Raw genomic sequence first — 24,642 nt, 5'->3', positions numbered from 1 at the left:
GTATTGATTAATATGGCTTGCGTAGAGTTTGACCTTAAAATAGAACCAACTTACTTCTTTTCCTTGATATGGTATAGCTCATTCGTGACGTTGATGGTGATGAACTCGTTTTTATTGTCTTTTTCATCAACCTCTTCGTCATCTTCCTCATCATCCATGGGTTGAATTTCCGGAAAAGAATAAAAATGCTCCGGAGTTTAGATCTTGATGTTCTATAGACTCAATGTGATTTAATACGCACGTTCCCGACACATTCAATACACCATCCGACCTTTGTAAAGCTTTATGATAACATGCGCATCATAGAATGGTTACAACATGGAGTCCTCTCGAAAACATGCACATCATGGAATGGTATCATTAAGATATATATTGCTCTCCACAGTATTCTGAAGTTAAGATCTTGAAGATCTACAGGCTCAATGCAGTCTTGAACAATTTGCTGGAAATCTGTATAAATCTGTGAAGTACAATACAAGAGAGCCTTTTGACAACATTCACATCATGGAATGGGTTCAGTAAGATATTCAATGCTCTCCAAACTATTCTGGAGCTAATATCTTGAAGTTGGTCTGGAGATCTTGAAGTTCTACAGGCTCAATGAAGTCTTGAACAATGTCTTGAAAATCTTTCAACCACTACGCCGGGCTTATTTCACGACGATTTTTAATGATGATGGTCCCACCTCTTACCCCTACAAAGGTTTGAGCTGGACGAGTTATCTTTAAGATAATTAAATATAAACATTTTAACCATTTTTTAAATATAAACATTTTAACTGTTAAATATGCTGTAGGCATCAACCAAAAACATTCATAGTGTTAGTCCTCGACAATACTTCCATTTCAGCTTCCGCAGTGCCAGGACTATATCCTAGGAAACGACTTCCAGCCAACCCTTAACTAATTCAAGGCTTTTGCCACCATTTCCACGTATTAGTTATTTATACCTGTATTCCGCGCGCGAGGCTCAAACCATTGTAGACTACTCAAAGCTATTTTTACTATTACTACTACAAAATCAAAAAACTAAAAATCCATCATCAACATCGAGGTAAACAATGCAGTTTTTTGTATATGCTACACAAATTACTAAAATGTCTTTATAACAGTCTCCATACACAATAATCCGTTAGAGATTACTTTGTCAAGATACATGATTTATCCATTCATAAAAAATTAACTGCTCAATAAACAGCTTTTACATGTGAAATGCAGCGTCTCTTAAATTCTGCAAGTGTATTTGCACGCTTGATGTGTCTAGACATCGAATTGAAAACATTTATACCTTTGAAAAATAATGAATTTTGTGAAGCATTATTCAAAAGATGTGGTGTTTTTACTTCATCCGCGTTTCTAGTGTTATATCTATGAAAATCACTTCCTCTTTCAATCCGATCACACAAATATCGAGGCAGCAAACCGTTAACTACTTTAAAAATGAACACCATAGTCAAAAACACAATTCCTTGCTTCACTGACAGCCATTGCAAAGCGTCCAGCATAAAAGTTGAGGAAGTGAACCTATTACATCTTAAAATCAAACGCATTACTTTATTCTGCAAACGCTGTAATCTCGATATTTGTGTTTCATTGGCCAAAAATAAAATGGAAGGGCAAAAGTCTAGATGAGAGGAGATGATTGATTTGTATAACTGTATTTTAATACCAATAGTTAAATCGTTTTTCAAGCGACATAGAATTCCATACTTCTTGACAATTTTCTTGATGACATTGTCAATATGAGAATTGAACATGAGTTTGTCGCCAATAATCACGCCAAGGTATTTAATTTCCTGAACGCGATCAATTGTCTCATCATCAATTACAACAGAGACATCATGATCTACACGATTCCGTGAAATTACCATGAATTTAATTTTACTTATATTCAATTTCAATTGTGTATACTTCAACCATCTAATTAGAGAACGCAAATCTTCATTCAAGCGTGAAACGGCTTCTTCTAAATCTTTAGCTGAAATGACTAACACAGTATCGTCAGCAAAAAGATTAATACCACAAAACCGTTAAACTCGTCGCATGTCATTAATATACATAATAAATTGCTCTCCAATTTATTCAAGGGTTCAGATCGTGAGGTTCTACAGGCTCAATGAAAATCTTGAACAATCTATGGAAAATCTTTCTCATAAGATGATAAAATGTGTATCATGGAATAAGACCAAATATTCATATTTCCGTCCATATCCTAAGATGAATGCTATAACAAGTTAATAGCTTATTCTGTTATCAAAGTATAATTTGCTATGGTTATAATATTTTTGTATCATGAATTTATGAGCTAATTTTGGAAAAAGCCAGAAAAGTGGCTAGCAAGCAAGCTCCAAACGTACAAACTAGTCCGGTTTGTTCAGTTACTATCAATTGTCAAGTTAAGCATTGGGACTCCGATGAAGGTTCTGCTTCGCAACGGAACAGCTTGTCAGCAGCATATAGCAGGGACGTAGTGCTAGTATATACTATGGGATACAGTTCTCGCAGCACTTTTTCTATGTAGATGACCTCGCTGAGGTACTGGGAATCATATCCTGACCATATTTTTGACCAGATCAGCAATAGAACCGTCACGACCGTTCAAAAGCATAGGCTAATCCTGGTCATATATATCCGGAACCAGCTAGCCGATTCTAAAAAAAAAAAAAACTTAAGCATGAGAGGCATGGTTGTTAAGCACTATTCCGGTTCGGTTCCAAACCTAGACTTCTGGTTTCGTTTTATTCTTCTTCGTAGGTTTTTCATTCGCTGCTGCAGTACCTGTAGAACAGTATCCGTGCTATATCAATACAAACTGTTCTGACAGGAATTTTGTACACATTTAAACCAAAACAACAATCTTAAACATGAAAATCAACCAATTAGTTACTGTAGCACAAAATGGACCCAAATCTATACACACCAAAAAATTCTGAATTTTACTGGCGATGTAAACATCCATGCATGCAAACATTCATTTCAACTTCCTTTTCACGTAAACTAGCAACTTGCAAGAAATGTTGCAAACAAAAGTGGACAGTTGCATACAATATATGGGATATTACATTACATGTCTCATAAATTTACACGATCTATCATCTAAACTTGTATGATATATGACGCTCCATTTATGTGCATCATAGTAATGGAAATTTACACTACTTTCTTTAAGCTGTGTACTCCAGTTGTCTCCCTCTAGGGTCCAAATATGTTTTAGCACTGATTAAATCCAAAACACGAAGCCAAAATGTTTGTACGCATCATCACCTTTGATTTGTTGTCAATGATCATTTTACTCAACAGTCAATGATCACTCATAAATAACAGAAAGTTGTCCTATTTCGTCTCCATTGAAAAATACCAGCTTTTCTAAAATCACATCCTCAAGTTTCGCATTACCTACACTCCCCTGTGCGGCATAACAGTCCCATTAGCATTGTTGATGGAAATGAGTTATACATTGGAATCAATTGTCAAGTGTACCATCACTTTACAATGTGAACGAAAAGTTTCCTACTTCGTTCAGAAAATGTCGTGAAAAATACCAAAAATAGTCTCATCCATAAGAGCCCTTGAAGAAAAAAATCTTCAACAGCGTTTTTGTCAGCTTGCTGTTTTAACGAATGTCCAGTTCGATAAAGTAGTGTAAATTTCTGTTCAATATGATGCACATAAATGGAGCGTCATCTCACTGCGTCCTAGCAAGAAGTACGGTCGACTTGTTTCGCGCTCCGTTGTTTTGGAAGTTTTCTCGGTATTCGCTTGATATAAATTATCAGTTTTTTCTCACTAAGTGACTCCTGGCATAGTTCCCGGTAAATTGATCGAAAAGTGAGTTTTTTTGTAGTAGAAAGTGTCATTTTCGGAACGATTAATCCGTGCTATTGGTAATTCGCAAACCAATTTGGGCATCATCGTTGCGTGGTCACGCATACGCGCTCACGCATACCCGCTCACGTATCATCATCATCGAGTGTGAGCACCCGTTTCTACATCTACATCGTTCATCAATCATCGTGCGCCTGTGTGCGCTGAGTACCGAGCCTCGATCAAGTGCACCACAACGAAGGTCATCCACGCAGCGCGTCTCTTCCAGCCATCTGTGTAAACGCCTACACATATAACGCTCGGTGGTAGTAGTATAGAATTATCAGATAAGTTTTTTTTTGTTTCTTTTCCTCCCCCATTAGTTAAATTTTCATTTTGTATTTCTGTGTTTGTAGTGTTTTCTGTGTATTGTGTCTGTGCGTTCAGTGGGAGAGCGTTTTGCGCTCCCACTAGTTGAACAAAATGGATGTTTTGTCAGAAGACGACATGGATGACCATTCATCTCAGAATAATGATGATGTCATCCCTGGTTCGTCGTCTCAGTCTGTCAATGGGCAGGATGAGAAAAGCACCAGATTGCGGGCCTACCCGAATGACTCGACTGGCCCATGGGTTGTCTATTTTCAGCCCAAAAACAAACCCTTGAATGTTGTTCAGATATCTGATGATCTGACAAAGCGATTCTCTGCCGTGACCGAAATAACGAAGGTTAGGCACAACAAACTTCGTGTGACCGTCGCTAACCTGAAACAGGCCAATGAAATTGCTGTTTCCCAGTTTTTCACACTGGAATATAGGGTTTACATTCCAGCCTCTGATGTGGAGATCGAAGGCGTGGTCACTGAGGCGAGCCTGAACCCCGAGATACTGGAGAAGCAAGCGGTTGGCCGATTCAAGAACCCCTTGCTTCCTCCGGTAAAGATACTGGCTGTTCATAGAATGAAGTCAGTATCGCTCAGCGAGGGTAAAAAGAGTTTTACCCCCACAGACTCGTTTCGGGTGACCTTTTCTGGATCTGCCCTTCCTCAATACATCGAGCTGAGAAAACTTCGTCTTCCTGTGCGGTTGTTTGTACCTCGGGTCATGAACTGCCAGAATTGTAAGCGGTTGGGACATACGGCCTCCCACTGCGGCAACAAGGCACGCTGCTCCACATGCGGGGAGAAGCATGAGGATGGCGCCTGCGCAGCTACTGCACCAAAATGCGTGTACTGCAATGGAACTCCTCCTCATGCTCTCTCGTCGTGCCCGGCGTACAAACAGCTCGGGGACAAAATGAAACGCTCCCTTAAGGAACGTTCCAGGCGGTCTTTTGCAGAAATGCTTAAGACAGCCAAGCCATCGACCAACGAAACAAATCCCTTCGCTCTTTTGTCAGATGACGAGTCTGGCTCTGACTTGGCTGAGGAGGGAATTTCTTTCAGTTTTCCGGAAGGTTCTGCCCGGAAACGAAAACGCATCCGTTCGCGGAAAGTTACAGATCAAGAACCCCAAATCAGCTTGCCCAAATCAAGGAGTGGTGGAAAAAAGGAGACTTCTACTCCTCCTGGATTCCGCAGAACTGACTATACCCAGGATTTTCCACCTCTTCCGGGGACATCCAAAACCCCTGATGCCCCAATTTTAAGAACAGAAACCCCTTCTTCATCTGGGTTGTTCTCATTTGATGACATTGTGGACGGTATTCTCAAATACCTCAACATACCTCTGAAAAGCATTGTCCTCACATTGCTTCCGACTGTGAAATCCTTCTTGAAGCAATTGACTTCAAAATGGCCCCTTCTTGCAGCTATCATCTCCTTTGATGGATAATTTTCCAAACGAGGTCGGGGATTTGATCACTGTTCTACAGTGGAATTGTCGAAGTCTTATTCCGAAACTAGATTCGTTCAAGTATTTAGTCCATAACAATAATTGCGATGCATTTGCCCTCTGTGAAACATGGCTCTCTTCAGAAATTGATCTCCCTTTTTACGATTTTAACATTATTCGATTGGATCGTGAGGATTCACGTGGAGGAGGGGTACTTTTGGGGATCAAAAAGTGCCATTCCTTCTATAGAGTGAATCTTCCCGAATTCCCCGGTATTGAAGTTGTCGCATGTCAGGCTACCATTAAAGGTAAGAGCCTTTGTATTGCTTCTGTATATATTGCTCCTAGAGTCTCTGTTAATCGCAAACAACTTTTCGACATATGTGCGGTACTTCCCGCTCCATGGTTGATCATGGGAGATTTTAACTCCCACGGTACAGGCTGGGGGGAACTGTACGATGATAACCGTTCTACTTTGATTTATGATCTCTGCGACAACTTCAACATGACAATCCTTAACAATGGAGAAGTAACACGTTTGGCTGGTCCATCCTCAAATGGTAGCAGATTAGACCTCACCTTTTGCTCCAATTCACTATCGTTGGATTGCACTTGGCATGTAATCCAGGATCCGCACGGTAGTGATCATCTGCCGATCAAAATTTCGATTGCCAGTGGGTTCAACTCGTCAGAATCCGTTAACGTCGCGTATGATCTAACCCGTAACATCGATTGGACTAAGTTCCAATCCGCGATAGACGATACAGCATCGTCAGTGGAAGAGCTTCCGCCGTTGGAGGAATATAATTTCCTCTCTAATCTCATCGTCGACAGCGCACTTCAAGCTCAAACACGACCGGTGCCGCGATCGTCTATTCGTAAGAAAACACCATCGCTCTGGTGGGATCAACAATGCACGGAGGTTTACCGTAAAAAGTCCGACGCGTTTAAACTTTTTCGGAAACGCGGAACACGCGAGCATTTCAACGCATACACATCTCTTGAACGCGAACTCAAGAGCCTCATCAAGGCCAAAAAACGGGGTTACTGGCGGCAGTTTGTAGACGGATTGTCGCGCGAAACGTCTATGAATACGCATTGGAGTACGGCGCGAAGAATGCGTAACCGGTCTACTAACAACGAAAGCGAGGAATGCTCGGATCAATGGATTCTTAAATTCGCGCGAAAAGTGTGTCCGGATTCTGTGCCGTCGCAGTTGATTCCTCGCGAAACCGCGAATTCGGTAGACGAAATCAGTCAGCCTTTTTCAATGGTGGAACTTTCACTCGCTCTCCTTTCGTGTGGCAATTCTGCCCCGGGATCTGATAGAATCAAGTTCAACTTGCTGAAAAACCTCCTAGACGTCGCTAAGAGGCGCATGTTGAACTTGTACAATCAGTTCTTGGAGCTCAATATTGTTCCCGACGATTGGAGACGAGTAAGGGTGATAGCCATTAAAAAGCCTGATAAACCCGCGTCGGATCACAATTCGTATCGGCCCATCGCGATGCTGTCGTGTATTCGGAAATTGATGGAGAAAATGATCCTTTTTCGCCTCGACAAATGGGTTGAGATGAACCACCTTCTTTCAGATACTCAATTTGGTTTCCGTAGGGGTAAGGGAACGAACGACTGTCTCGCGTTGCTTTCCTCGGAAATTCAGTTGGCTTTTGCTAAGAAAGAGCAAATGGCTTCTGTGTTCTTGGATATCAAGGGGGCTTTTGATTCAGTATCCGTTGAAGTTCTTTCAGAGAAACTCCACGCTTGTGGATTGTCTCCATTAATGAATAATTTTTTGTACAATTTGCTGTCAGAAAAACATATGAGCTTTTCTCATGGAAACTCTACAGCTTTTCGATTTAGCTACATGGGTCTCCCCCAAGGCTCATGTTTAAGCCCCCTTTTGTACAATTTCTACGTTAGAGAAATTGATGTCTGTCTTAGTGACAATTGCACGTTGAGACAACTTGCAGATGACGGCGTAGTGTCTATCACAGGGCCAAAAGAGGTTGACCTGCAAGGACCCTTACAGGATACCTTGGACAATTTGTCTACTTGGGCTATTCAGCTAGGTATCGAATTCTCCACGGAGAAAACTGAGTTGGTCGTTTTTTCTAGGAAGCATAGCCCAGCACAACCGAAGCTTCAACTTTTGGGTAAACCGATCACTCATTCCATGTCTTTTAAATATCTCGGGGTCTGGTTCGATTCCAAATGCACCTGGAGATCCCACATTGAGTATCTGAGACGAAAATGCCAACTAAGGATCAATTTCCTTCGATCAATTACCGGAACGTGGTGGGGAGCCCATCCACAAGATCTTCTGACGTTGTGACGTTGTAGTTTTTGCTTCCAGTCGGCAGCTAAAACGCACATCATCAAGCTGGAACGGATCCAGTATCGTTGTCTTCGTATCGCGTTAGGATGCATGCACTCGACTCATACTATGAGTCTCGAAGTGCTGGCGGGCATGTTGCCACTATCCGTCCGTTTTTCAGAGTTATCTCTTAGGCTCCTCACCCGTTGCGAAGTAATGAACCCACTGGTGATCGAAAATTTTGAGAAGCTTCTGGAGCTAAATCCTCAAACATGTTTTATGACTTTGTACTACCTATATTTAACACAGGATGTCAGCCCTTCAAGAAATATTCCCAATCGTGTAATCTTCTCCGATTTCGGCAATTCAGTGAATTTTGATTTATCTATGACACAGGAAATCCGCGGAATTCCAGAGCATCATCGTCCTATGATTGCTCCGTCATTATACGCTGCAAAGTTTGGCCATATTGATTCTGCAAGAACGTTTTTCACAGATGGATCTCTAATAGAGGAGTCCGCTGGTTTTGGTGTTCTGGTTTTAATGAATTTCATAGCGCCTCTCGAAAACTTGAAGCTCCTTGTTCTGTGTATGTGGCTGAACTGGCAGCAATTCACTACACTTTGGAAACTATTGCTTCACTTCTTCCAGACCACTACTTTATTTTTACGGATAGTCTCAGTTCTGTCGAGGCTATCCGTTCCATTAGGCCGGTAAAGCACTTCTCGTATTTTCTCTTGAAAATACGAGAACTGCTTAGTACTTTATCCGTGCGCTCTTTCATCATCACCTTCGCGTGGGTCCCTTCGCATTGCTCAATTTTGGGCAATGAGAAGGCGGATTCACTTGCGAAGGTGGGCGCTATGGAAGGCGACATTTATGATCGACAGATCGCCTATAGTGAATTTTTCTCTATTTATCGTCAGCAGTCGCTCGTTAGCTGGCAAAATCAATGGAGTGAAGGGAGCTTGGGACGATGGCTACATTCAATTATCCCTAAGGTGTCGAAGTTTGCATGGTTCAAAGGGTTGGACTTGAGTCGAGACTTCATACGCGTGATGTCTCGTCTCATGTCCAATCACTATTGTCTAAACGCTCACTTGTTCCGTGTGGGGTTGGGAGACAGCAATCTCTGTGAATGTGGACAAGGTTACCAGGACGCTGATCACATCCTTTGGTCTTGTGCGGAGTATCGTGGAGTCAGATCACATTTTTATGATTCCCTTCGGGCTCGAGGTAGACAACCTAATGTTCCAGTTCGGGATATTTTGGCTAGACGCGATCTGGAGTTTATGAAACTCATATATGTTTACTTTAAGGATATTAACCTTAGATTGTAAGTTTGATTAACCTTGTGCTTAGTTTGTATTTTGTACGTGTGGGTTTTTTTTTCAATGTTTGTTTTCAAGATGAATAGAAATAATTTCATGCTTTAGGATTAATTAAATAGTTGTATCGTAAACCACATTTCAAACCTCCTTCTTCCCTTTTCCCATCCAAAAAATTGTAAATCTCCACTAACCTCGAGACAACCGCGAGTACTCGGTCCAGTTCCTTTAACTTTAAATTTAAGACAGTAATAATGTATAACGCAAAGGATAACTCGGCTCTGTAAAGTTTATTCGATTGAGCCTGTACAAATAAAGTAATTATATAAAAAAAAAAATGGAGCGTCACATATCATACATTTTTACATTATAAATCGTGTAAAGTTATGATACATTTCATGAAAAGTAGAAAATATTGTATATAAAAGTCCATATTTATAAACAACATTGCTTACAAGTTGCTCCATTGAAATGAGATACAAGTTTACATGAACGAATGTTTACATCACAAATCAAATTCAGAATGTTTTGCTGTGTATGCTGAAAAGGGCAGTACATTGTATCAGTGAGAAATCTCAATGTGTTCGTATTTTGGCATATGATAATCTAATGTGACATTATTTTAAAGTACCATAGAAGGAACTTTTAGCCATAACTGCAACGTTTACCCTAAAAATAATTATCCCTCATGAAGGTACCAAGGGAGTTATTTTTAGCACAACTGTGCCTCCCGTAACTCATCCGATATGCTCAGCGAAGAATAAATATCACCTAGATCCATCAATCACGCTTGAATCCGTTCCTACAAACTTGGAGCTAATTTTCACTTTCGTTTCCAAATTGCCATCTTTCCAGTCCGTCAGATTTGGTTATACTTGTTGATCGGAAACGCGGCGATTTTTTCTTCCATCGCAATAACACGCTCTACCATCACGACCACCTCCGAGGGAGGACGCGAATTTTTCGCTCTTTTTCCCGGCAGGTGATCAATTATCGCGCTCCTATGGGGTGCACACGCGTCTTCTCCTATAGCCCGTTTGAACCGAACCGTAGTGTGCACCATGGAAAACAAAACAAAAACACTCGGATTCCTTCCATATCTCCCATCCATTCATGGCTGCTTCTTAGGTGGAAAAACGAAGGGGAAGCCATCCGAACGAATCACTTCTCATCAATCAATCTGAAGCACGTGGCGTTTTGTTCCCAGTGATTTTGTTTCGATAAACGCAACATGCTGCATTCACAATCCGATGATGGCCGTGCTGAGTTGGATCATTCAAAGTGTTGTTATGGCAAAAGATTGTTGCGTTTCGTTTGGTACCATGAATACATCCGTAGTCAATGGATGCGATCGATTTCAGGTTGATGAAACAGGTGATTGGTCGGAAATAAGTGGAGTTCCTATTTTTAACATTAGAGTGAAGCCTACATTAAAGATTAAATCTAAGTGTAGAAAGTTATCATGGTAGACATATTAATTCAGGAGCTATTGTTATCTGATGGATTTGATGGAAAAAAGGATTGCATAGAAAATAATTTATAAACAAATGTTTGCATCCAAATCATTGATAACTAACTATTGGTGATGAAATAGCCTCAATCACCTCTATAAAAATAAATAAATAATAATTAACAAAATAAGGATATAGATTTTTTATATCATGTCTATATTTACATGTTAAAAATATAAAACAATCCAAATTAATATTCTTTATGTTAATTATCTTAAATTTAGTTCCTAACATGAGAATTTGTATAATGTGTATTTTTACATTTTTTGAAAAGATCTTTCCAGTAAACGTGTAATGTCCAGGATGTGGCTCTATGTTGCGTTTGATTTTTTGCTCAGATTTCTGGACAGCATTTTGGAGATCGGCAATTTATTCAAATGAAGTAAAAGAATACATCTCACTTTCACTATTTATTACCTCCGTCAGGCAGCGTCTCGAAGGTCAAATTCAAACTTAATCTACATTAAATATTTTTACTTATATATCTAACTGGATCAATACAAAATATCACAGAATAACGATCTCTTCAAAAACAATACAGAGCTACTTCAGTGAGTCGACGTTGGACCGGCCAGCCAAGTAAGAAGGAACGTTCTTTGTGCACATTTTAAAAATCGAGCTTGTAGCCATTCGCCAAGGCTGTAAATAATGGATCATATCTATCAAGCACTTTAAAATAACGTTTCCTACCACTCAGACTTTGCCGAGGAACAATATTTTAATATTTCTTGTTCTAGAGCCTCGTTCACTTTTATTTTCATAAAATAGCTGGTAGAATTTATTGTACAAATATAAAGTAAATTATAAGTTATAAGAATAGTAATGTTGAAAATAACTACCATCATACACAAAAGTCAGTGTTCACTCGGCTGTTGACAGAAGCAGACCACTTTAAATGTGTGTCACGCGATTGTCTTTTTACTCGGCAGCAACCATTGTGTGCTCCTTCTCATTGTTCTTCATCGGCAGTTCTTTCGGTCGATGCGACGTCAACTTTGGAAACCAACCGTTTCGTGATGAATGTGTGAGTGCTGACCCCGTTTTGCGTCCATTGCTGCAATGGAAGCGCTCTGACCCCCGTTGGCGAATCTGCCATACAATGAAACCACTGGAAGCGGCTCCCGTTCTGGTGGAGGAGGCTGTTTATTGTGTTGTACCTTTTGACTATAGTTTAAGATGTATAGTGAACAAGAATCCTCGGCTCTGTAAAGTTAATTCGGTTGAGCCTTATCAAATAAATTAAATAAAAAAAAATACACAAAAGGGACCAAGTCAATGTTTTTTTTTAATCGCACGTTCCGGATGCCCGCGAGGAATATAAAAGGTACAAACTTTAAACTTAACATAGCAAGCGACACCTCAAATCACATGAGAATTCGTTAAAAAGCTAATGGCAGTAATATCGAGTTTGGCCAAATGTTCCTAAAAACTCATTATTTGACAAATCAAATCACGAAGAAATTTCAAACTATAGTTCGATGTTAGTCATATTGAGAGTTCAACACAATGGGTACACCCGAATATGTAAGTCACAAATCTCTACTGTAGTTTAATGTTGCCTTACTCTTTACTTATTATTTTTCAAGCACATCCACACACATTTTAGATCGGGCTGTTAATCGAACTCATCACCTTCGGTTTGTGTATACCGCCATAACTGACGGGGCTACTTTTTATTCTTCTTCTTCTTCTTCTACTCCTTTTTCTTTTCTTTATTTAAAAGACTTTCAGCCATTGGCTGATTCATCTCTGCACCTGACTAGACTATTTTATCCACACCGTTCGAAAAAGTAGTGTAAATTTTTATTCAATATGATGCACATAAGATTACATTATAGATCATGCAATTTATGGGGGGCGACCCCGGCGTTGTGGTTAGCATCCATACCACTCACGCCAATGTCTCGAGTTCAAATGTCACCCCCGGACATGTTACGAATGACCCAAAAGTGTTAAAGTTACTGTAATAAAAAAAAAGTTGTTTATGATTTGTGAGAGATTTAATGAACTATTATAAATATTTTATGCAACCATCCATCTTTCTAAGCAATATTTCTTGCAAGTTGTTGGTTTGCGTGATAAGAAATACGCGGCAATAAATCTGACTCATATTTGAGTCCCGTTCAGTCAAATACGCAAAAACGTAGATCATTCATAGAAATAGTAAACTTTTACACAAATATGAGAAGACGTCATTCATATATGAGTAAATATCACTCAAATATGAGTTAAATTTACTCATATTTGAATGAAAATTTACTCAGTCGATGAGTGACCTACGGTTTTGCGAACTTGAGTGAACGGGACTCAAATATGAGTCAGATTCACTTGCCGTGTACAAATTTACTTATAGCGAATTCGTTTATTATAGGGGTTGGAACCAGTTCCAACCCAGTGCGAAACCGAACTTTTTGTCAGTGCGAACCTCAACCTGAGCTGGGTTTTAAAAACAAACGATCAAACTGACGTTTGTCAGAAAACAAGCAGACCCAATCTCGATACCCGATCTAGGTTGGAACTGAATAATAAACGAATTCGCTATTATACTAATACATAAATTAGCAATTGTATTCAAGCTTGTAAACGATTTCGTTGTTGGCGCCACGTATAGCTCAAAATTAAACGAAGGAAGATTTTACGCGATAGTTTAAATTCAGATTTTTTTTGTGATCCTAGGCAAACATGAATTCGTGTAGTCGTTACAGCGTTAAAAATATGACAATACTGGTTTTACCACACTATTGAATTTCCCTCTTCTCTCTTATTTTGGAATGTTGGCTCATAATCAAATGCTAGTCAGCTCAGAAAAAAAAACCCAGCGTATGGTTTTGGTCTTATAAACGCAATTGTCGATGCTCCCTTCACGAGCATAGATCAAGCTGGAGAAAAGAATCATGATCGTCATCAATCTAGCCAGTCTCACGATACTCGATAGCATTCTTTTTTTTTCGTTTTCATACTCAGTCTGGTGTTCAGCACAATGACACTTTAGTTTTCTAAATTTTCCATGGAATTTAAATAAATTTTGCAAACCGAAAGTTGGATCCAGAGTAACCATCGTAGGAAAAAATGGCACCTTGAGATTATTTCAAACATCCCAACAGTCCTTCTAAATACACAGGACAAACACTTCTCATTTCATCAATCTCTATCACATTTCAATGAAAGCGAAAGCAAACCATGCGTCACATGGCTTGACAGCTGAATAACGCGAAAGAAGTACAAAATCGATAGGTAGATGTAGCTTTCTATACAAAAGTGTTCTTCCTTAATAAACGCTTTCTGGATTGAATTTTGGAACGTACGATGTAACAGCCAGCTTGATCCAACGAACGGATGACGGTGGCACATTATTGTGATGTACGGGTTCCACGGTTTGGGAAATAGCATTCGTGAAAAACATGCACGCCCTTCATTGTGATTGAAGCCCATACACGAAAACGATTTCCTCGCTGAATTGGAGCAAAAATGTTTATGAATGAGGTGCTCCACGTGATCGAATGCTCTACCATGGCGAACGGACGAGCGAATGAATTCGCGGCTGCTACAATCACGCTGGCTACATACTTTTACTAAAATGCGTACTTCTAGTAGTATCCCAGCAGCAAACGATGGAGGACCTGAATCATGCCGACATGTATTATGGATTACGAGGGACGCGTGAAGTTGAAGTGAGGCCCCATGTGGAGTGTGATTATCATAATTTACTCCAGCCGTGCCGAGTTTGCTGGGGAATCAATTCCCATTCTAGTCTATTCTGGGTGATCGGTGGAGATTGATGCTGTCAGTCGTCAGTCAGCTTTCGATATCCAAAAACATGGATGCCAGCTGGCAGCGTTTTACGCATGGCTTTAATCCTGGATGAAAAATTTTACTTTCAGAAAAAGTTCTGGCCTTACGTGGCAAAATTATCTATTTGTAATACCAATTTATAAATACTATACACGTTTTACGAATCGACGGTGGAAGTGAAAACTGTCATAATTTAATTCATTCATCCACAGCAAAAAAAATTATATCACATCAAAGTAGATGCACTTCAATCGTGTCAAAAATATGATGTAATATTACTTGCCAAAAAGGACAAAATTATCATTAATACAGTGCATGAACTGACATTAAGCTGTTTTTACTGCATTTGTTTATTTTTGTGGCCATAAAAATTACATTTTACATTACAGATTTTCGACATGATTGAAGTGCATCCACTTGGATGTAATATTAAAATTTATTTTTTACTGTGTCATCTTTAGCATTAGAGGCACACATATTAACGCGTATTAGGGGAGATGAGGTTGAAATGCCCATGCTAAGGAAGGTTCCCGTTTAATCCACAAAGTGAATCAATATTTAAGTGCAATACCATCTATTTGTTAGATTATGCTATTGACTACACAGCAAAATATATATTTTAATTTTACATCCAAGAGGATGTACTTCAAACATGTCGAAAATCTGTAATGTAAAATGTAATTTTTATGGCCACAAAAATAAACAAATGCAGTAAAAGCAGCGTAATGTCAGTTCATGCACTGTATTAATGATAATTTTGTCCTCTTTGGCACGTAATATTACACCAAATTTTTGACACGATTGAAGTGCATCCACTTTGTTGAGTTTTCAAAAATATTTTTTTTTTTTCTGTGTAGATATAACAATTCATATGCTCAACGAAAATTTATAAACTCTTGTGGAAAATTGGTGAAATTGAAAAAGCCTACAAAAACCTGTTTTCAAAACACTGAGTGGTAAAATGCGCGTGCTGATTTCATGCATACATTTGGATTTTTTATTTATCATGGCTCAAATGCCGAAGCTTTGTGGAGCCGATATTTATTTAGCTTTTTACAATGTTTCTTAACACAAAAGTTAGTACAATAGGGGTCCGAGTACTCGCGGCATACTCGAGGTTACAGGCTACACACTTAGAAATAACTACTTTAACACGAGACGTAATCCATATTGGACGTAAATCATAGAATGTAAAATTAAGTGTTCTCAAACCAAAACATCAGCTAGTCGACCAAGAGAACGTTTGATTGAATTGATTTTCACGTTTCTTTCAACTGATTTTTATGTCAAAAGGACCGCTTACATGTGTCGGTCACAGGGAACTGAAATTTACATGACTTTTTAGTAGTGTGTACAATCTATTAACAGATAAGGAAGGGATCAAGAAAAAGGTACACAAGGATCCGATTGATATATTTATCTTCACCACCGTTGAATGGCTGTTTTTCGACGATTGACCATGGGAAATGCACTGCAGGGACGAGAAAGTGCTCTTGACCCCTCTCGAGAGCATGACGAAACACAAAAAGGGGGCTTGAGAAGGGACTCAGACACTTAAATTTATACACGAACAGACAACAAACTACCAGGCTCTCAAACGTTAGTAATTTTGAATGTTTAAGTTTATGATCGACGAAATCAATGGCAATTTAGAAACTAGATACTTCAAGAGAGTTTTCTATATTGGAATCATAAAACAATAATATTCCTCATGGAGTCAGACACCATTCCAAAAAACGTGAACGATAATGTAACATAAAGGTTTTATAGTTTTCAAAAAATTTAAATCATGGTCTTCAGAACTTGTTACTTGGGCATGGCCTGCTGTTCTGGCAGTAAAGCTGGATCATTGGGAGCCTTGGATGTTAAAATAAATTAAAATTTACCTTTCTCTCTACCGGTTTTGGGCGTGATGCTGCCCATCTTCGGGACAAAGTCCGACTCTTCTTCAAGATGACTTGGTAGTTGCGGATCGCTTCCCAGGTGGGGATTTGAAAACAAAATGACTTTTCTCGCCAACATTAGTGTCAGAGTCCTAGTCATCATCTGAAAGACGATTGAAGCGGTTACTACACGGGGAAACTCGGGAAATGAAGTGGCTAATCTTAGGATTTCTGTAAAGAAACGCTGTGCATGAGCATTCGAAGACAACTGGAGTTTTTCAGCGAGAGCATGCGGAATTTCCAAACAATAAGAACATTTTTGGGTATCACGACAGAACCCTCCATATGTTTCTCCCCACATTGATCACAAAGCCACGTTGCCATAGAATGCTGTAGTGTACCCTTGTCCCTTGCATTTTGTGCAGTTCATTACCTTTGCTGATGTTACTTTTCTTCGTCCTGTTTTTGCTCTTTTTGCTTATTGAGAGTAGTTCAGCAGTAAAAAAAAATTTCCCCTTCCGATTGGGGGACATTTTCCCTTATCTGATGGTAGTATTAGTATGCGTGGGCGAGCTACCAGTTACGCCAAATCGACGATCAGATGCATTGTTTACAAAAGCTTATATTTATAACAATCGTGATTTTGATTAAATGATTTCTATTGCTACTTTTGAATTTTCTGTTGGCACTATTAAATTGATTGTTGCTTTCTTTTTTCACAGTTTTACCTTCAAAAACAATTCTATTGCAACTTTTGAATTGGAAATTACTTCTTTACACTAGTCTATTGCTCATTTTGAACAATGTATTGCTCCTGAGCATGCGAGTTTATTGACAATTAGTTTTATTTTAAGTGCAAGTTGCGAAATCTTAAGGTGTGTTTATATTTTTGCTGTTCCCAAATATTTGCTGAGAAGGCGAAGTTCTGCAAAATCTGATATATGCTTTCCATCTTATCTCTTTTCAGGTAAATCGCTTGGACTCCCAATCAGTGTTAGGATACCTTTAAAAAACTCACCGATGCATTGGATTTATAATTTGGTGCAATGCTAATTTGGTAACTAGCCTCTAGCCCCCGCCACTACTCCCCTACCCGTGTCACCTCGATATCGTCAAATCGAGTATCGCACATACAAGTGATAGAGGTAACAATAGCTGAAATTTCCAAACCTGCGGCTAGATGTATCCCTTCAGATAACAACTTGAAGTGCGGTACAATCGATAGAAATGTTTCAAACACATCTTCGGTACATGAGCTGATCGGTGATCATCTATTTTTGCCACCATCCAACCAAACCTGTTTGTCTGAGAACTGAAGACCGTCCATATGCATACAATGGGGGGAGCGCTACGGTAAAGCCTACGCTTGGCCGCGGGGAGTGGGAGGGGAGTTTAGTTAATGTCCACGTGGACTCGTTAAAAATCTAGAGTAAAATATAAATATATACAAAAAAAGATATTGACATGTTCCGGAAGTCCCGGGGAAGTAACCATCAGTGATGGCATAATCATTAACAAATTGATGTTTTCCCGCTCTCACTCGGTCTCAATATCACGCGTGATATTAGAGAAAATTATATGACTGATAGGGTTTTTGATCTTATTTCCGTCCTACTAAGCATAACCCACGTTTTACCTATCTTTTTTGAACGGGTTTGAACGAAAAAGGGAATATTTCTTTCAGAGATGACTTCTAAATTTATTCACCTTTCCATACGTACCGTTGGATTTGATAAAGAGTCACACATTGTTGAGATATTGTTTAAAATCAAATACTGCTTCTTGATTCTAAATCCGTCTTATGAGTTTCAATTCCGTCCAAACGCATTGAAACGCCATTAGATTTTCTTCGTCCTACGGATAAACGTAGAAAAAGGGGATTCGCTAGGAGCGCTTCTTTTGTTTTGAGAACAATAAGCGTAAATATTCATACAATGCGCTCTAACAGGATTTATGTTGTAGCTAATGAACTAACGCATCGAAACAAACCTATTATTCATTTGTGCACGGTGAAATCATCGATATTATTGATCTTTTCTGATCGATAGAACGGAAATGGGCGATTACGGCGAAGTAGCGCTCTACCCTATTGTCTTTACAATCTCCTTTGATATTGCTAGACTATTCACAACGTGTAAAGCTGAAGCTGAGAGTAGAATCGGCGCAAACAAGATCCCGTTTTCATGCAAATTTCGTTTCCCTGGGCCCGACACATGTAAAACGGCCATTTTGACATAATAAGCAGTAGAAAGAAATTAGAAAATTGATTCAATAAAACGTTCTCTTCGTCGACTTTCTTGTCTCGTTTTTTTCTTGATTTGTTTTCCGTCGATCTTGATTTCTGCGCTGAGCACCAATGCTAACGTGCAGATTTCACTAAATTGTTGGGTTCTTAAACATTGATTCTTAAAGTCTACGCTATGAATAATTGTTATTCTTAAGGGCCACCCACATTAAATCCGTTTGCGTTGCGTTGACGTAAATTTGACAATTAGACAATAGATTTAGCTGTCACTTTGCCGCAACGCGTCCGATCCGGATCTAATGTGCGTGGGCCTTTACACTTCGCTGTAATGTGAATGTTATACCCTGGACAGACTATGTCTTATATCATGTTATATAGGCTGTCTTGCAATGAGCACTCATACATCTCGTTTTCACTGGAAATCCTATGTATGAGTGCTCATTGCAAGACAGCCTATATTACATGATATAAGCCATAGTCTGTCCAGGGTATTAGGGAAAGCGGGGATAAAATGTCCATACGGGGTAAAATAAACAGTTGGCGACTTTAAGTGCTTTTTCATTCAAATTTCAATCAATTCAACGCACAGGCCTTTCATTCAATGTACCTTTTACATTTTAATTCATTTACATTAATATAATATACTCCTGTTAAGAATTATTAGTTTTGAATTGCTGTTTGCTGGAAATATCTATTTGACCATGGAAAACCTGTTTCTTTTTTTCGCAATTGTAACAAAAATCATTGCTTTATTGTCAGCAATAACATTACTTCTTACAAAAAAAAGAGCATTACATATTTTATTGAATTGTACATAAAAGTTTTGAAGAGATTTCGTCATCGTTAATTCTCGAATTCAACGGAGATAAATAACATCGTAAATTGCTTCAACCTAACTCCATGTTTGATGCTATTCAAACTGGAGTAAAATTTGCAAACAATATTGTCATGACTTTAAAATTCAGTAATGGATTTTAAAGCATTAAATATTTTAAATTGGAATGCTCGATCTCTTAAAGATAATGAAGACGAGCTATTTAACTTATTGAGAGTTCACTCTTGGGTCATTCGTGACCTGTCCGGGGGTGAGATTTGAACTCGTGACTTTGGCGTGAGAGGTAAGGATTTTAACCACTACGCTCGGATCGCCCCTCAAAATTATTTACTGCAGGTAAATTATCAAAATTCCAAATCTAATCTACTACCTGTTAGAGCAGGAGTTCCTCAGGGTAGCATTCTTGGGCCTATATTGTATAACATTTTCACTTCGGACCTCCCTGATTTGCCTCACGGTTGCCACAAATCTTTGTTCGCTGATGACACAGGCATTTCCGCTAAAGGAAGAAGTCTTCGTGTTATTTGCAGCAGACTGCAGAAAAGTTTAGATATTTTCTCTTCTTATTTACAAAAATGGAAGATTTCTCCCAACGCTTCCAAAACTCAACTTATAATATTTCCACATAAGCCAGAGCTTCGTTTTTGAAACCTAGTAGTAGTCACATAGTCAAACCAAGTGAAATATCTTGGATCAAGCCAAAAGGAACAAATATATAAAATGTTTGTATCCTCTTACAAACAGGATATCCAAACTTTGCCTGACGAATAAACTTCTATTACTTTGACTATATGTTTTTAGTATTACTTCTACGTGAAGTCAACGATTTACATAGTTGAAGATGCTAATTTCAAATAACAGACTGTAGTGGTAACGACGATGACAGGAGCACATATCGTGGTAGGGGTAAACAATAGTTGCAATTTCCAAACCTACGACTGGATGCCTTCCTTCAAATAACAACTGAAGTGCGGTAAAAAATCGGTAGAACTGTTTCAAACACACAGTTGGTACTTGAGCGGGTCGGGTTTCATCTCTTTTTGCCAGTGGTGGCGGGGGGGGGGGGACACCCCTCACCATCCCTCTCCAAAGGGGGAGTTTGGTAAAGAGAGATGAAAAAACCGATTTGTACCTTCCTTAAAAGTTGTCCTAGCTCGCTTGTCTAATATCTATATACAATCTTCACACTGCCGTACTCTAACGGAACTATCAACTCTATGCTTTCATCTACTCCATCTATCGTATAAAAATTACCACTACAGTCTGTTATTTGAAATTAGCATCTTCAACTATGTAAACTTCTAATATTTAAAAAAGTTTTTAGACCGCCCATGCTTTACGCTGTGCCAATATGGTCTAGTTGTTGCACTATGTACCAGGAAAAAAGCACTTCAAATGATTCAGAACAAAGTTCTGAAGATGATTTTAAAGTTGCCTCCCTGGTACAGTACTAGCGAAGTACATAGAATTTCGAATGTTGAGACTTTAGAACAAATTTCCAACAAAATAATTAATAATTTCAGGCAAAAATCGTTGCAATTTTACAATTGCAACGATTTATTCCCTTTATACTTAGATAAGATTTAGTTTTGGTTTTTAGTTTTAAGATTTCAATTGTTATACTGACATGCAGGTTTAAAAAACCTGTTTAAAATACTGAATTGCCAAGGCAGGAAAAATATAAAAACAATTAGATATATATCATAATAATTAAGGCTGGTAAGTTACTGTAGTAACTGGAGCACCTTGGTTAAAATTAAATGTAATATATTTTGAATATGGAACAAATAAAGAGTTTAAAAAATATGCTTCAACCTAATCAGCCGTATCAACTTTAATTTTGGATTTTTTTCGGAATGGATGAGACAGAGATCGATTAGGATCACAACGGGAGTTCCACAAGGCTTCATCCTTGGTCCAACGCACGCCTCGAAGCGCGTTTTAAAATAACCGGTTAGACTTCAACAGCCACGTCGAATATGTCTGTGAGAATGCTTGGAAGTCCAACAATACAATAGCTAGAATCATGCTGAACAGCTCTATTCCTAGCAATATCAAGAGGTGTCTTCTGACTAGATACTGAGATATGGAGGTCCAGCCTGGTTTGCAACACTGGAAACGAAGCAGATCCAAAGGAAACTGAGCAGTACTTTCCAGCTCATGGCCATGCAAGGCATCACCCGGTGGAGGACAGCGAGTGCTACAGTCAGAGAGAAGCCGGAGCATGTGGTCTTCGACTGTCCAAGGTGCGAGACAGTGCGAAGGGAGATGCCTGTCCTTTACGTGAAGAATGTCGTCGATGAAATGTATCCAGAGGAAGGCACTTGGAATGAAGAGAGGAGCAGCGATCCAGCAACGCCAGCTAGCACTGAGAATATGAGAAGAAGTATGATCAACAGCGTTTTTTCTCGTACTATTAAAAGACTAATTGATATAAATGATTTCCCATATGACTGTTTTGCAGCTCTTCTAGTGATTTTGGGTGAAACTCCATTAAATTTGTTTTGTAAAACACGTAAATAAACGCTGTTGGTCATATTATCCCATAGCACCCCGTACTCCATAAGGATTTCATTATTCTGTAATAGTTTTGATCAAAAAAATAATGTGAATTTTTTTCCCGATTTTGTCAGTTTCCCGTTTTTTTTTTTTTTTCTTTGATTTGTTTTCCGTCGATCTTGTTTTCCGTGCTGAGCACCAATGCTACCGACGCCACTACACCACCGGCGCCGTTGTTTCCCGTTTTTGTCACCCTAAAATTTGAGAAGGGGCTGACAAAATCGAGAAAGCACTGTAGTTATTTCTAAGTGTGTACGCTAAAACAAGATAAATTTTCAGAGATTGTTGGAAATGCTATCTAATATCAGCATGAAGCTTTAACTTCTATTCAAATTTTCACACTGCCGAAATCTACACAGAAAAAAATTCTAAATTTTAACTATCGCGTAAAATCTCCCCACGTCTAATTTTGAGCTACAGTTGGCATAAACAACGGAATCGTTTACAAGCTTGCATACAATATTGCTAATTTATGCGATATTACGCTTACATTTACACGAAATATCGCGTAAAGTTATGCCAAATCTAGCGTTAATTATATGTGCACTATAACTCGCAGAAATTTACACGAATTTTTCGAATGGTGTAGTGGAACTGTCAACCTACCCTCTTCAGAACTTTCTCTAGCTAATAAACTATCACACTAAAGCTTCATTTTAATATTAGAAAGCATTTCCAATCATCTCTGAAAATCGTAAACTTCACGTATGAAGTAACAAAAATCACTTTGGTGGTAGATTTGTTAAACTTATGTGCTTGAATTTACATTAGTTGAAACCATTTGAAGATCCCTTCAAACGAAGGGTACCACCCTAGGGGCACAAGCTGAGGGACTCTTCGTAGTGACACACGTCGCAAAATTACCGGTACACCCCTACCTGTTCGGTAAACGCAACGCAGCGTAGTCGACATACGAGCACCAGTGACATCACGAACAGGTGTGCAACATAGAAAATCCCCACGCGGGTAGCCAAGGCACCGACCGCGTAATTCACCCAAGTGCCAACAGAGAGCCGATTGGTAGCCAAGCCACCTACCACCTAGTTCTCCCAAAGGTCAACAGAGGGCCGCTCGTCGATACGTTTATTCGATTGGAGGCAGGCCGAGTCGAGACACGCACTCGATCAGTTACACCGTACCATTCGCTCACTTGGCTGGTGGGTGCACTTACCTTCGTAACATCCACCGATGGATACCGCAGGATCTCTTCGCTATTTCCGAAAGCAGAACACAGTCAAGTAAGAAAACCGACCCATCCTGAAGTTTTGAAATTCTGTTGCTTTTTGCTCATTCCTTTAGTTTTCCCTGCGTTGAATTTCCGGTTGTGTTTATATGATCGAAGAAAAGGACTCGCCCTGAGGATTCTTAGCCGGGTACGGGATTTCCTGAGAGTGGAGGCGAACCAGCCCAAGGCTGAAAGCCTCCTTAATAAAGCTAAATAATAATAATAATAATTTCCTGAGAGATATTAGCATCTTCGCTGTAGGGTTCGATCTACCTGGCGCATAAGTGAAGTTCTTTCCTTTATTTAACGTCGGTCTCTGTTCCGCAATCTAGTGCCAATCACCGACGGACATCGATTGCCATCCATTGACGGCAATCGAATGTGCAGGAAGGCAGCTTCCACACCTGCGTAGGATATCGCACCCATTCAACACATATGGGCCGGGACCAACGGCTTTACTTCCCTTCCGAAGGAAGACGTGACCAGAGATTTTTATGCCTCAGAAAAATCCCACCGACCTCGGCTGGGATTGAACCCAGACGCATAAGTGAAGGTTGCTTTTTTTTGCCGGACCTTATCTTTCCCTTACCATGTCCCGTTACAACGTTACGGATGGGGGAGGGTGTAAATTTTTCCTCAATTTAGCGTGAAGAAGTTGCTCTGCCCGCAATCCGGATATATTTTATTCTCACTGAATATCTCACAGCACTTTCATAGAAAGTTGAGTTTATTACGCCACACTCACGCAGGTATGATGTAGGTGCCTCCTGCGAATTTAATAAGGTTTTCGCAACTATAGGTTTTGTATTTGACAAATCTATCTGGAATTTCCAGTCCAGCTGCTGGTTTGTAAATGGTAGATTTTATAAACAGACTCCATGGCGGATCCAGTGAATTTGGGCGATTTTGAACATTTCTAGACGAGTAAAGCATACTTCTATTAGGATCAGTGAAATTTGTGTGTTTTCTGGAGAACTTCAAAATCAAGGGTCGTCTGGCTGAAATTCTCTTTAATAAAGGAATAAGAAGACGAAGAAGAAGAAGAAGAAGAAGTATAAGACGAAGAAGAAGAAGAAGAAGAAGAAGAAGAAGAAGAAGAAGAAGAAGAAGAAGAAGAAGAAGAAGACATATAAAATAAATTACAGTCAGTGAAAATATCCATGCGAAATACCTTTCAAGTGATCTCATAATTGAAAATTGCACCACAAAATCTCAAGAACCTTATGTATCCAATAAAATCTATATGATTACTCATATATAATTTATTATATTATGTAACATTGAGATACAAATAGTTAATTTTGTTATTGG

The 24,642-nt window shown here is 39.2% G+C and overlaps 1 protein-coding gene across 14 annotated transcripts in view; it reads left to right on the top strand.

Annotated features, from left to right (window-relative positions):
- Window positions 1-24,642, top strand: part of LOC135701740 (mucin-2) — a 426,987-nt gene that overhangs the window by 106,595 nt on the left and 295,750 nt on the right. Inside the window, exon 1 of one of the 14 annotated variants that reach the window (XM_065222642.1) lies at window positions 17,505-17,524. The exons of the other annotated variants lie outside the window; for them this stretch is intronic. The gene's annotated coding sequence lies outside the window, so the exon portion shown is untranslated. Of the gene's footprint in view, window positions 1-17,504; window positions 17,525-24,642 lie in introns of those variants that run through there. 14 annotated transcript variants of the gene reach the window in all.

This window comes from Ochlerotatus camptorhynchus, unplaced genomic scaffold, assembly GCF_037179485.1.
Source record: "Ochlerotatus camptorhynchus isolate MF236.1 unplaced genomic scaffold, CSIRO-AGI_Acam_v1.1 ptg000176l, whole genome shotgun sequence".
NCBI lineage: Eukaryota > Metazoa > Arthropoda > Insecta > Diptera > Culicidae > Ochlerotatus > Ochlerotatus camptorhynchus.
This window is presented reverse-complemented; position numbering and strand designations above follow the sequence as displayed.